This window comes from Micrasema longulum, unplaced genomic scaffold (genome assembly GCF_059751315.1).
Source record: "Micrasema longulum isolate JH-2025_06_02 unplaced genomic scaffold, ASM5975131v1 h1tg001124l, whole genome shotgun sequence".
NCBI lineage: Eukaryota > Metazoa > Arthropoda > Insecta > Trichoptera > Brachycentridae > Micrasema > Micrasema longulum.
The window spans coordinates 122,017-135,303 of record NW_028278312.1 but is presented as its reverse complement, the minus strand read 5'-3'; positions in this window follow the sequence as shown (position 1 = coordinate 135,303).

Below are 13,287 nucleotides of genomic sequence, written 5' to 3'. Positions count from 1 at the left end.
ATATTCCGGTATATATAATAAATTCTGGGTTAAGGTTTTCGGTATTCCTCCGATATATATAAACGTATCGAGTAAAACATCTTTTAATGGAAAAATGAAAAGTTATTAGAAAAAGAAAAAGTATTTTATCAGAAGTCGCAGATAAATCACAAATACAATTAAATGTTTACCTATGTGTTGCATGTCGTGGCGTATGATGTAAAAAATGACCGAATATACAATTATCACAGACACTATTTACGTCGCATTCTTGATACTATAGATATATTTGAGAACAGAAAAACAATTTCATGCGTCACACGCGCGAATAACAAAGTTGTCAGTACTTTTGCCGGATGCCATTTAGTAGCTATCTGAATTTCTTTAGGAGTGGTGTTTTTGTTCGCTTTGCGAGCAAGAGATGATGTTTATTTCATGGTTTTAACAATTTTAATAAAAATACTATTACTTTTGACTTAACTAAATAATTGAAGCAATTGCCTACGAATATTCCATTTTTTCTATTTTGAATCTCTAATTTTTGCATGTGTAATGAGTACACAGCATTAGATCGCGCGTGTGTTTTTTTCACAGTAAGGGAAAAGTAAAAAAAATCAACATTTATTCATAGAAAAACCATCAAAAGTACTTTTTTTTATTTTTATATCATTGAGGGTCTTATTAAACCAAGTATTTACAAAAATCGTGATATAAAACGCCTTTAGTTCTTAATAAAATTCTAAATTAAAGTTTTTCTTTCATGACTTTCCAGTTCAATTTGTATTTTTTAAATCATAAGAACAAACTTCGCTTAAATAATTTGACTTTATATGAGTAGGTACATAAATCTCAATTTAGCCACGTATTCGTTTGGAGGTTGTCGGCTAGGAAACGAAAGCAATTTTTCTTGTGATCGTATTTTTTAAAATTGTGACAGCGCCCCCTGCTGACGTGTTCTTTATTTCATGCAATGTTTGGGTACATGTCTTCTCTTTCAGTTGCTGGCAATATGGCCAGCATACATTTTACTTTTGACTGCGCTTACATAATGAACAATGGACGCAAATAACATGTCGTACTAACCCTGTTGGAAATATTGATCCTGGGATTTATTGCTCGGTGGCCAATAAGCCCAATGCGTTTTCCACTACACCAAGTTGGGAAATCAGTGATATTCTAATATTGTAAATATTTTCCCCTTTTCTAACAAAAGGTCAAAAAATTGACTACTGAAATAGTTAAGTTATACCGTTTTCTATATTATTAGCACCAAAATATTATAACTCTGAATTTCAATCCAAGTTTAACAATATATTAAATTGACCCAGCATAAGGAGGTTAACCCAATCAAGATCTTGATTACAAAAAAACGTTATAAAATTTACCGACTACACCGATTCCAGTATTTTAGATATTGTATACAAAAGTCAACAGATGGAAGAGCTTAAGAGATGTGGATGTTCAGACAAAAAATTGTGAATGTTACGCAGTGTGCAAAGTAGCCACTTAAACCAGCCAAAGACAGGTCAAAAGCCCTGTAAATGCCTATACGTCCATATTGCCTTCTTTATGGTATTCTCCATCCCTGTAGTAATTTGTTAATATATTTATTTAACAATATTTCGTAGCGTTTCTTGAAAAACTTGGTAACTCTATTTTACTAGTTGAGAGACATTTATTTATTTTTTAATAAAAAATTATACTTGTTTACATATTTATAAAGATATTATGGGTTTGAATGTACCCGTGTCAAGCCATAACAATGAACAAGGTTTAAAAATACATAGCAAAATAAATTGAATTTCAATTACATGACATGTAATGAAACAGAATAACAATTCGGAAAAATAAAGCACAAATAATAATTTATATTATTCCAAAAAAGATAGCATTTCAAAAAAGGCATAAACATCAAGTTACATTTAAAAAATAGAATCATTCAAATCAATAGACAATAATACAATTCAAAGGTTTTATTCCTTATCTTTATATCATTAATAAATCGAGTCTTGATTCTTGTGTGTCGTGTGTATATAAATATCATTTATTTAAATAATATTTTTAACGCGAGTCCTTTTGGTTTTCAAACCTAATTTGCTTAAAATGCCTTATTTTGTTGAAATTCAGTAATTGCACAATTAATGAATAGAAATTGTTACCAAAAATGACTGAAATGATTTGCTGATGTTCTTCAATCGAAAATAATGTAATTGTTATGTTTGACACCAATCAAGTTTATCACTAATTCATTTTAATGTACCAAAAAGGAAAACTTGGCCAATCTACCAATACTGTGGCAACAATACTTTGACATCGTATGGTAAAAATGCGGTCATCGATAGACTTCATACTCAAGGCAATGAGTACCAAGACGTTGGTGACTCATTGCACATAAAATTTGGTACCTATGGAATGGCTCTTCTCCAGTATTTCACGGGTGATAGTTCTAGGTAACATATGTTACCATTGCTAAAAATTGTTTAAACTTCTTTATTAGTGTTTTTTTTCATTTTTTGTTTCTTTTTTTGATTTTATTTTCAAGTACAAAATATTAATTTCTCTTTATCATTTTTTTTTCATCATTATATATTTTAATACATAAATATATACTATTTACCTGAGTATTAGTTTTAAATAATAATAAATATATTTATATTTTTTATCGTTTAGCGTTTTTAAAAATCGTTTTCTTATTTTTTTTTTTACTGGTTTAAAGTATTTCTAAAACCAAATTATCATTTTTTATCGATAAATTTTTAACTGGTTATATATTTTATTTTTTTAAGTTTATCTTTTTTAGAATTTCTTAACTTCTTAGTCATAATATTGTTTTACATGCTCTGTATTACTTATAATAATACTTACATGTATGTATATTTAACTGCATTTGAAACTTATATGTAAAAGGCACCGAGTGCCGTGTATTTCAATAAAATGAAATAAAATTGTTTTAAAAGTTATTTAAAATTTTATACGAACTTTTTTGATATCATCTGAATCAACAAACAACGGTAAATACACTATCGTCTTTTTGTGATACGGTTGCAGATTTTCATTGGAATCAATATACCTATAAATGTACCTTACCTATATTAACCCTCGAGGTACATCCACGTGTCGGGCCGAGAAATACTTTTACGCTTAATCGGTATTGAGGTCACGTTGGCAGGGGTATTCTCTACGTTTCAATTCGTGGGGTGGTTCACACCCCAGGGCATAATGTGATAGACAGTCTTCAGAAGGGTTGACTGGGGTAGGAATTTTAGTGTTAAGATTCACAGATATTTAACAACAGAAAATACAAATTTTTAAAACTAGATAATAGAATGAAAAATTGAAAATATACCATTTATTTAATAAAATACTTATATTTATTACAGAAAATTCTCTAATAATACTAACATCCAAAAATTAGGAATAACCAGTTACTGGTTTCATCGCTTTCATGGCATTTTCAAGACTGGTTTAAATATAGTTTTACTTATACCATCCTTTTATAATGTTATTTTTTCAGGTCCCGACTAGCTAGGCGTTTCCTTTGCTAATAAGGGAACCATTTTGTAATATGTGGTTTTCATCAAATAATTTTTAAACAATTTAAATCAACTAAAACAATATTAGATCATCATCATTCCATTTCCAAACTTAATGCTGTATAGGGCACTGCACTGGTACACCAATCGAACGAACATGTTACATGAAGGTAAGATGATCAGTCTTACGCTTCAGGTATCAGTCCAGGGACTATGAAATATTGTAGTGTAAAAACACCTTTTTCGATAGTTATTTCATAACCATGCCGGGAGTCGAACCCTAGACTTCTTGCACTGTATGCAAACACGCTGACCATTACACCACAAGGCAGACATATTAAAATAATGCAACATAAATAATAAATTAGAAAACATACCAATAATAACAAAAAATTAAGCATAAAATATAATGAATTAATTTGTTTATGTATTTATTGTTTGACAACCCACTTTTCTTCACTTCCAAGTTAAAGAGCTGATACCTTTATTTATGAGAGTGAGATTCATCTTACTGTATAATTTCAATTTCAAAACCGGGTTGTGGTCCCTTGGTAGTATTGTGGACTCAAAGACCAAAGGTCCGAGATTCGAATTTCATTTTACTACAACTCAATTTCCATTTCTCCAGCACAAGTTATTTGCGACTTTTTGGAAATGGTCTGAAAATTTAAATATTTGAGTTATGAACTCTTTTAAAAAAGAACCTTTAAGAAAAACTCACTGCTATAATAATCTACTTTTTAACCTACTTTTTAAACATACAGTTTTCAATATTTTATAAAAAATAAATGGAACGAAGCTACGAATTTTCGGTTTTGTATTTATTCTTGGTACATATTTTCTGTACAAATCTTAAAATAGCCTTAATTAAATATAAATCCCTTACTTATTTTCCCTGGACAACTATTTTTGCTAAAGGTCAAGATTAATGAATATTCGAAACAGTTAGATCTCAAGGGACGAGACAACTACGTCTAAGTTATTTTTGAATTTTCACCTTTTATGATGTAGGCCAGAAAATAAACTTTATTATAAGCTCGGGTGAAAAAAATGGCTTGTAACACTTTAAGTCATTGAAATTTACGTGTCATAATTTATTATTTATTCAAACAATTTGACCAATAGAGTGCTTACATTCCTGAAAAACAGTACTTTTATTCACTCTATAATACTGTGGCAACATTACGTCGACTTCATATGGCAAAAATAATATTATCAATTGACTTCATATTCTATGCAATAAGTACCAAGACTGGTGACTCATTTTATGTAAAGTTTAATACATACAAGGTGGCCCCTCTTCTGTATTTTATAGGTAGGAAAAACTAGTACCTAATGATAGCATTTTTTTATCATTGGAATTTTTTAAAATTGTCATAATGTTTCTTTTTTTTACAAGGTACAAGTTATATATTCTTGTCGATTTATTTTTTCATCAGTTTATAGTTTTTTTATATGTACTATTTCCCAAAGCAGTAGTTGCAAAAAATTGAATGCATGTGTTTATTCTTTAAATCGTTTAGTGTCATTCAAAACTGTATAATTTTATTTTTTTTATAGTTTCTTTTACAGGGTCAAAGTATTTCAATAGCCAGTTTTTTTTCACAAATATTTTAAAACTGTTTATATAATTTTTATTTTGTTATGTTTTAAGACATCTAAAAAAAAAAAAAAAAAAAAATTAGAAAATAACTGTAGAGTATCAATTTGTTTTTATAATATATTTTACTTCTAATTTTACTAACATGTACATAGATATATTATTGTATGCGGAACTAAAAGGCACTAAGTGCCGTTTATTTAAAAAAAATATAAAAATGTAAAACATAAAAACAATCTGGCATTTTACTTATTTGGCCCGGCCAGTAATCCAGCGTTTTCACGCAAGCAGCTACCAAACGGGTAGCTTGGTAATTTTGAGCGTTAATTGGAGACAAAACGACAGTAGTACTGATTTGTAAGTTTTATTTTTTCGTAGTGTAGTTTTTGTTTATGTTAGAAATTCAATTAAGTATATGCACAAATGTAGTATATACGACAGTATAACATAAATATATGTTATATATACAATAAAACAAACATTTTGCCGTTTAAATGCGTCATCATGAGTGATTTCCAGTAACTCGGCGTTTTTAGTAATCAGTGCTCTAGGCCGATATCGATTAATGAAAAATTGTGAAGTTTTGATTTCTTTATCCATTTTTACACTCAATGTTACATTGGTCATTAAATTGGTGCTCCGATCGCCGCATATTTGGATTATTTTTCTTAAATAGAAGTAAAAGTGACACATTTTATGCTTCTGGTTCCAGTCCACGGACATTAATATTTAACAATATAGAAGCATATATTGATTTATATGAATATTTTGACTACCCTGCAAGAGATTGAACCTTAGACCTCACGAATGGTTGACTAACGCGCCAGATTTACCGCCACTCAATTTCAGAAATGGATTATTTATCTGTCCGGGCACAGAAGTCGTAAATCTTTTAAATTAAGTAAAAATACGTCTACAAAAGAGGCATCTATTAAGATATAACTTTACCTAAAGCCGAACAATTTAGGTCAAACTGTAGTAAAAAAATGCAAACTAACTGAAGTATTAGAATAAATTATTATATTTTATTTAAAAAAACTTGACCTTACAATTTTTTCCTGGTGTAAAATAACTCATATACCTCTTAAATGAGAATCCATTTGATGTATTTGGACGTTTTTGAGTAGTTTCGGCCATTTCAAAGTAATAAATTCCTAAAAAATACCAATGGGATCAGTTTTGCGTAGAAATGTCTCCCGTTAGTTGTGTAAAGTTACTACTCCTTTACGAACTTCAATACTATAATTATGATAATAGCTAGTAAGTTCTGTTATTAAAAAAAAATACATTTTTTGTTTGATTGTGAGTTTTCAAAATTTAATACTGAAAAAATAACAACTCGTTTGTACTTCAATTCCCTGATGGTTAAAATTTGTAACAGTATTTTTTTGTGTATAGAGTTCAAAATAAAAAAGAAAATCGTTTTAATTTGAAAAACAAAATATTCCTTAAAAAAAGTTCAAAAAATCTACAAAATCTATGTATATTTTTTTTTTTTTTTTGTACATAATGTTATTTGTACATTGGCGGGCTTATTGCCAAATGGCAATTTCTTCCAACCAACCCATAAAATAAAAGTTTTTTTTTTATAATTCAAGTAATAGAACATATTCAATAGAAAAAAAGATTAAAAAGCTAAAGATATATAAAAATAGAAATAAACTTAATAAATTACCTTAAATCGAAACTATTACTGTATGTTCAGTGGTCAAAGGGTTAATGTTTTTTTTTCTGCTGCTGGTTTTGTTTATATAAAGTCTAGTGTTTTTCTTAAGACATTTGAAGATACATATGCCTAAAATATTGTTAAAAAAACATAGTTTTTATTGTTAAGAAAGTACTAGAAGCTAAAAATAAACTATAGAGTGATAAATACCAATTTTTTGTCTCTTTTAAAGATGGTTTTGTCTATTTTTCAATAGTCAAGGGGCTTTTGAAACGTGCCTGAAAGTATGTTTAACCCGTCACATCACCGGAACGTGTTGGATTAGCGCTCTATTTGTGTTTCGTGATTCCGTCCTCTGTACGAGATGAAAAGCGGACCGAAAAATAAGCACGACCAACGAAGGATTGGCAAAAATCCGTCAGCGCGCTGTCTCCTTGATCAAATGTGAAAAGCATTAGCTGCCATGATTTACGTTCGATAAATGCATGTTTAGAAAATAGGAAAACGCTGGGTTGTATTTTTTGTGGTTAAAAAAACAAAAAGGCTTTATTTTTTCCTCGGAGCGACTCTACCCAGTTGTTGGGATACGAAGTTATTAAATTTTTGAAAGATGACAATTAAACGCGATGCCAATTATTTACATGATATCACTTTTCACTGAGTTCACAATGGTAAGTATAATTTATATTCAAGAACTTTAAAAAACAGAACGTCACCATTCGGCGGGAGGTCCGTTGGCGTGGGAAAAAGAGCCATCTCTCTTGTGATCTTCTTTTATAAAGTTTTGACAGCATCCTCTCTTGACAGGTATTGCATATCTTATATTTTTTTGATTTAAAGATCCATTTCATATTTTATAAAATGGCACAAAAAACACTGACAAATGCTGCTTGTATTATGAGCAGGCTCAGTATATAAAGGGTCGGCAAACCAGAAATATAAGTATACCCAATGTTGCAATCGGTTCCTATATGAGCAAATGTCTGTTCTAAGAAATTGATTTGCACATGACTCGCCTTCCAGTTGATAGGTGATACAGCTAGGTTGCATTTGACTATGTTCTTGCATTTTTAGCATATTGACCTCATGCACGCACGCCGATATTTTGACTTTTGACATGTTCAACTTCAAGTATTTGTTGAATTTGATAATGCTATGATCTTTTTTAGTCTTTTGCGTTTTCTGCACTCCTCAATACTTGCAGCTAAAATTTTACAAGCCATTCTTTTGCTGTCTATTTACGGAACTTGTCCAAATCAAAGTGGCACTTTTAATTTTTTTTTGTCGATAATGCTTGTCTTAGTGTTGAATACTGTATAGATTTCGACATTTGCGAACCAAAACGATGGTTTAATAAAAAAATGGCCTCAAAGATCGCATTTCAGCAGCATTAAGAACACTTTATTTATTATTTTTTCAATTTGAGACTCTGTTTACGTATTAATAAATCAGTATCTGGCCTTACTGCTTGTTTTTCTTTCTTGGACAAGTTTTCTAGCAAGCAAACATAAAATATATTTTAACAGGTGTAAAAATGAAAAAATACAAAATTATAGCAATTTCAATATTTTTTCTATTGTAGGTAAAACATGATAAATTTGTGATCAGACAGGAAATCAAACCCGATCCCCACCGACCTTCACCCGAGAACTCCTTCAATAAATACCAGTTTGTTTCTAAATTAGTAGATTTTACAGGGAATCGCCTCTATTTTTAGCGTGCGTCCTGGTATTTTGTTTTCTAAAAATAAACTAAATCTTCCTCTTCGGTTTACTATCTCAAAGGTTTCCTAGAAAATGGAAAAATTAAGTTTAATTTTACCCACGTCAATAAGGTTTTCAGTTTTTTGTTCCCCGAAAATCAGCGCATGAAAAAATATACGAAACATGAAGAAAATAAAGATGAAACGGTATTTTTTGAAGCCAAAAGTGATTGATTGAACCCGTCAATGACAAGTCTTAAGTTTTTATGCATGGACATTAATAATCTATATGCACCAATTATGCATTTAAATGATAAACAAGTGAAAAAAACCATAATCTAACCAAACTAAAAATGAGTTAAAGTTTCTAATACAAATGAAAAGAACAATAAAAATTATAACATTAAAAAAAAACAGTACTTAAATTTAAAGGACAACAACGAATTAAAGACATGAGTAGATACAAGTGTTCTGTGATATGAAAAAAAAACAGAGATATTTGGGGTTAATTTTTTAAACACCAAAACAGTAATTGATAAAATAGCACCTTTATTTGCTCTCAAAATTGGTTTTCTGCAATTTTTTTATGCCGTTTTTGGCTTTAAATAAAGAGCTCTATGAAAAATCTTTACATAATATTCACATTATTTCACTTCTTCAGAGAACTTGAAATAATTCTATTTCACCTGTTAATCTAAGAGAGCTCTTCCAACCTTTATCATAGCATGAGCTATCTCTTCGTTCTAGAAACGAGAGAACTGTTTACCGCTCTAATTATCTTGCATCATCTTTCGCTGTAAGTGTTCGAATATAGAATTATCTGCTGACCAAAGTTAGAGACGCCTTTTATTATTTACGTATGATTCTTTTCTTTTCTTTCTCTTCTCTCTTTAACCACTCCCTTTTAAATAATATATTGTAGATATATTCATTTCTAAAAAAACTTCTTGTACCTACTACAAACTACTAATTTTCGCAAATTGAACAGTTTAAATAGGTTGACGAAAATTTATTTTTGGCAATATGCCAACCCTTATGCATATGTTTGTCTCAAAATTTCTAAAAATTAGCAACACAGTGCCTTCACGCACTGAGGTATGTCTTAAGAAATAACAGTATTTTTTTTTTTCACTTTTAAATTTTGTTTTTTAATAAATAGGTCTTTAACTCGTATGCTTCTTTTCTCGACACGTAGAACCCTTTCCTAGAACCTCGTATGGAAGCTTGTTCAACAGCTTTGGTACCTACAATTCCGTTGTTCTGCTTCTAAAGAAGTTCAAATTCTGTGTCCATGACTGAGCTTGACCTAGGTTCACATTGGTGATTGAACAAAATGTTTTTTTTCTTCAAATTACTTCATTATTAATGTGATGTGTTATAGTTTTTCAAAGGGTTATGTGTCACTCTTATTGAAAAATAAAGTAAATGCAAACATATTACATATCAGCTGAAATTTTGCTTTAGACACAGGGTTTCTGGATTTGATATTCAAATTGAAATACTTTGGTACGTTATAGTAAAGTAAAGGTGGACAGTTTTTTCCTTGAAAATATTATGCGCTTTAGGTCACCACCGCAATTTGATATCACAACTTATGTTGAAAATGATAAATAAGTAAAAAAGCAATAGTCAATGTGTGTTTACTTATATTATTAAAACCTTTTAGGTAAATTACTGTTCAAATAAATAATAAGAGCTAAAAATTTGTTGAACTAAAAACTTTTGTAGTGATGAAATTTGTTTAGTAAGTGAAAATGTCATTAATACTAATATTCCTACAAATTTTACCTTGAATCTCTAGCAAAATGTGAAACAAAATATTATTCTACCACGTTAAATTATATTTTTTCGTATGCTTTGTCAACAAAACGAAGTAAAAACAAACAAACACTGCATTAAATATTTAAAACAATTGTATTTACTTGTCATTTTATTATACGGTAAGAGCTTTTAGTTGGATTTAAGTAAACAATAACACAGTGAAAAATTATTTAAGTAAATATTTATAATATTATTATTTAAACTGATTCCGAATAAAACATGAGCTTGTCTTTCTAGCTGCGAGTGTTTTCACTAACTACAAAAAATGTTTTCCATAAAATCAATTCAAAAAAATTATGGGAAAAAAATAAATTAAAGATGATTTTAAATTAATTGTTTTTTTCAATGCACTAAACCAAAAATTGTTTAATATTTTTTAGTAAAATTGCACATTGAGCAAAATTCCACCGTTCGAAGCCACTTCTAACTAGCGTAAATGCTAAAAAATAGAATTTATTAATAAAAAATACAAAACTCTCAGAAATGGAGCCAAAAACATGATATTGAATTCCTACATTCAACATATCAAGAATAACGGGTAGTTGAAATACCCCAGCGCTTTACAAACTACTTGTAACTTTTGCACTATGCTGAAATATCTTTCACGACATTTTCAGGAGTTTCCTGAAAGAGTGACAGAAGGTAAACTTCTATGGATACTATGGCAAAATTTTATATTTTTCCTTCATTTCTCTACCTCAAGGTTGGTGAATATTTTTCTAAGGCATCACAAAGGATGGATCTTGACTGGTCCTTTATAGCAGTCCTTTGTGAGTACGCTCCAATGCAATTTAGAATATTATCGCTACGTAAGATTGATGACAGGACCGTTAGTTTTCTGCGAGTCATATTTCAACATGAAAAATAAGTGATAGTTTTACTCATTCAAAGTAATAAATTGATTTCTCACAGAATGAAAAATATTTTTTGACCATAAATTCATACATATTGTAATTTGACGTATTTAATTCCGTAAAATTGTCATTATCAATATTTAGAATATTTTCTTTATTTATCCTTTGATAACATAGTTTTACCAAAGAAAAAAGTCATCGTCATCATCATCATCATTCCCTTTCCGCACCTGATTGTGCATAGGGCACTGTATTGGTACACCAATCGCAATGAATTTCGAAAAATTTTTGCTACATGAAGATACGTCATCAGTCTTACGCTTCTGACACCAGTCTGAGGACCATAAAATATTCTAGTGTAAAATCACTTTTTAAATAAATATTTAATTTTAACCATGTTGGGAATCAAACCTAAGTCCTCTTGCATGGTAGGCAAACGCGGTGACCATTACACCACGAGGCCGTGGAAAAAACAGTAATTGCAAATTAAAAATAAACTTACCGATCAAGTTATAAGTCGGCCTTGTGGTGAAATGACCAGGCAAACGTTTGCCTACAGAGCTAGAGGTCTCGGGTTCGATTCTCTAAATGGTTGGTCTGAAATATTCATTTAAAAGGGTGTTTTCAAACAAGAATATTTCATATTCCCTGGACTGGTATCTGAAGCGTAAGACTGATCAGCTTACCTTCATGTACAAAAATGATCAAGATGCACTGCGATTTCTGTACCGCTACAGTACCTTATGCACTATCAGGTGCGGAAAGGGAATGATGATGAACAAGTTATTGCAAAATACTTACATATCAACTCACACAAAATAAAAACACGAGTTATGAGCTAAATGAAACACTCTAGATATATTTTTTAATGGAATGTATAAATATTTTATATGCATAGACGTTTAAACTAAAGATGTATTTTTCGTAGCAATAGTTATTAAAGTATGAACAGGCACATCGAATGAATGAATTCTGTGCGTAATTACTTTTGCATTTACGTGGAAAAGTGAAATTAGTTTAGTCCAATGAAGAATACAGCATATGTTTTCAATTAAGTATGATAAGTCTACAAAACCACTCTCTTGTAAATTTTCCTCTTTCCTCTTTTTTCCTTTTTCCCATTGAGTAATAGTTTTGATTTAAGGTAATTTACAAACAAACACATTTATTTCTATTTTTTTAATTTTATCTAATAATTTTTAATATAACTTTTTAATCTTTTTTTTCTACTGAATATGTTCTGTAACTTGAATTATAAAAATAAAACTTTTATTTTATTGGTTGGTTGGAAGAAATTGCCATTTGGCAATAAGCACGCCAATGTACAAATAACATTATGTACAAAAAGTTAAATAAATAAAAATAAAGTTGAATAAAATCACATGCGTCGTTGTTCTAGGATCATGACGATTTGTTTGTTTATAACTGATGTATCCTGCTGTTAATTATTTATGTAAATTCGTATTTTTTGTAATTTAAGTAATATTATTATAATTTATTATCAGTACTAAATTTACGAAGAAACGGAGTCAATGTAAAAAAACTCAAGTGTACAAAAACGTAGAAATAACATTGACTCCATATTTATGTTTAATTTGCTGAATGGCTTAATTGATGTGCCATCGCTACTGGAACGAGTGGCATTCAATGTTCAAATCCGCCTGTTGCGAAATAATAATGTGCTGTTTCTCGATCAACACAGCGCAAACTATGGCTTACATGCACCAATGTACCGATTGTGCCGTATTGTAAACTCGAGACATGTTCTGGACTTTTTTGGTGTCTTTATAGATTAACAAATTCACTAAGATAGACCGGATCTTGTCTTGAGGTAGTAATTTTTATTTTTTTTGTCCAAGCTTTAATTTTATTTTGTTGTATTTTATTTTATTAGTGCCTGTATTTATTACAAGAAATTGTATTTACCATCGTTAGAATGGACTGCATAAGTCCGTCAAATAAATAAATAGATAAATATTAATTTCTACCAACAAGCTACAGATATTGGCTTGGTGAAAACTTATGTAAGCAGTTTGATAAATTAGTAAATCAATAAAAACATTTATTTTTAATCCAGTGATGAGAGATTGGTAAAAAAAATGCAACGACATTACGGATTGTTATAAAAGAAA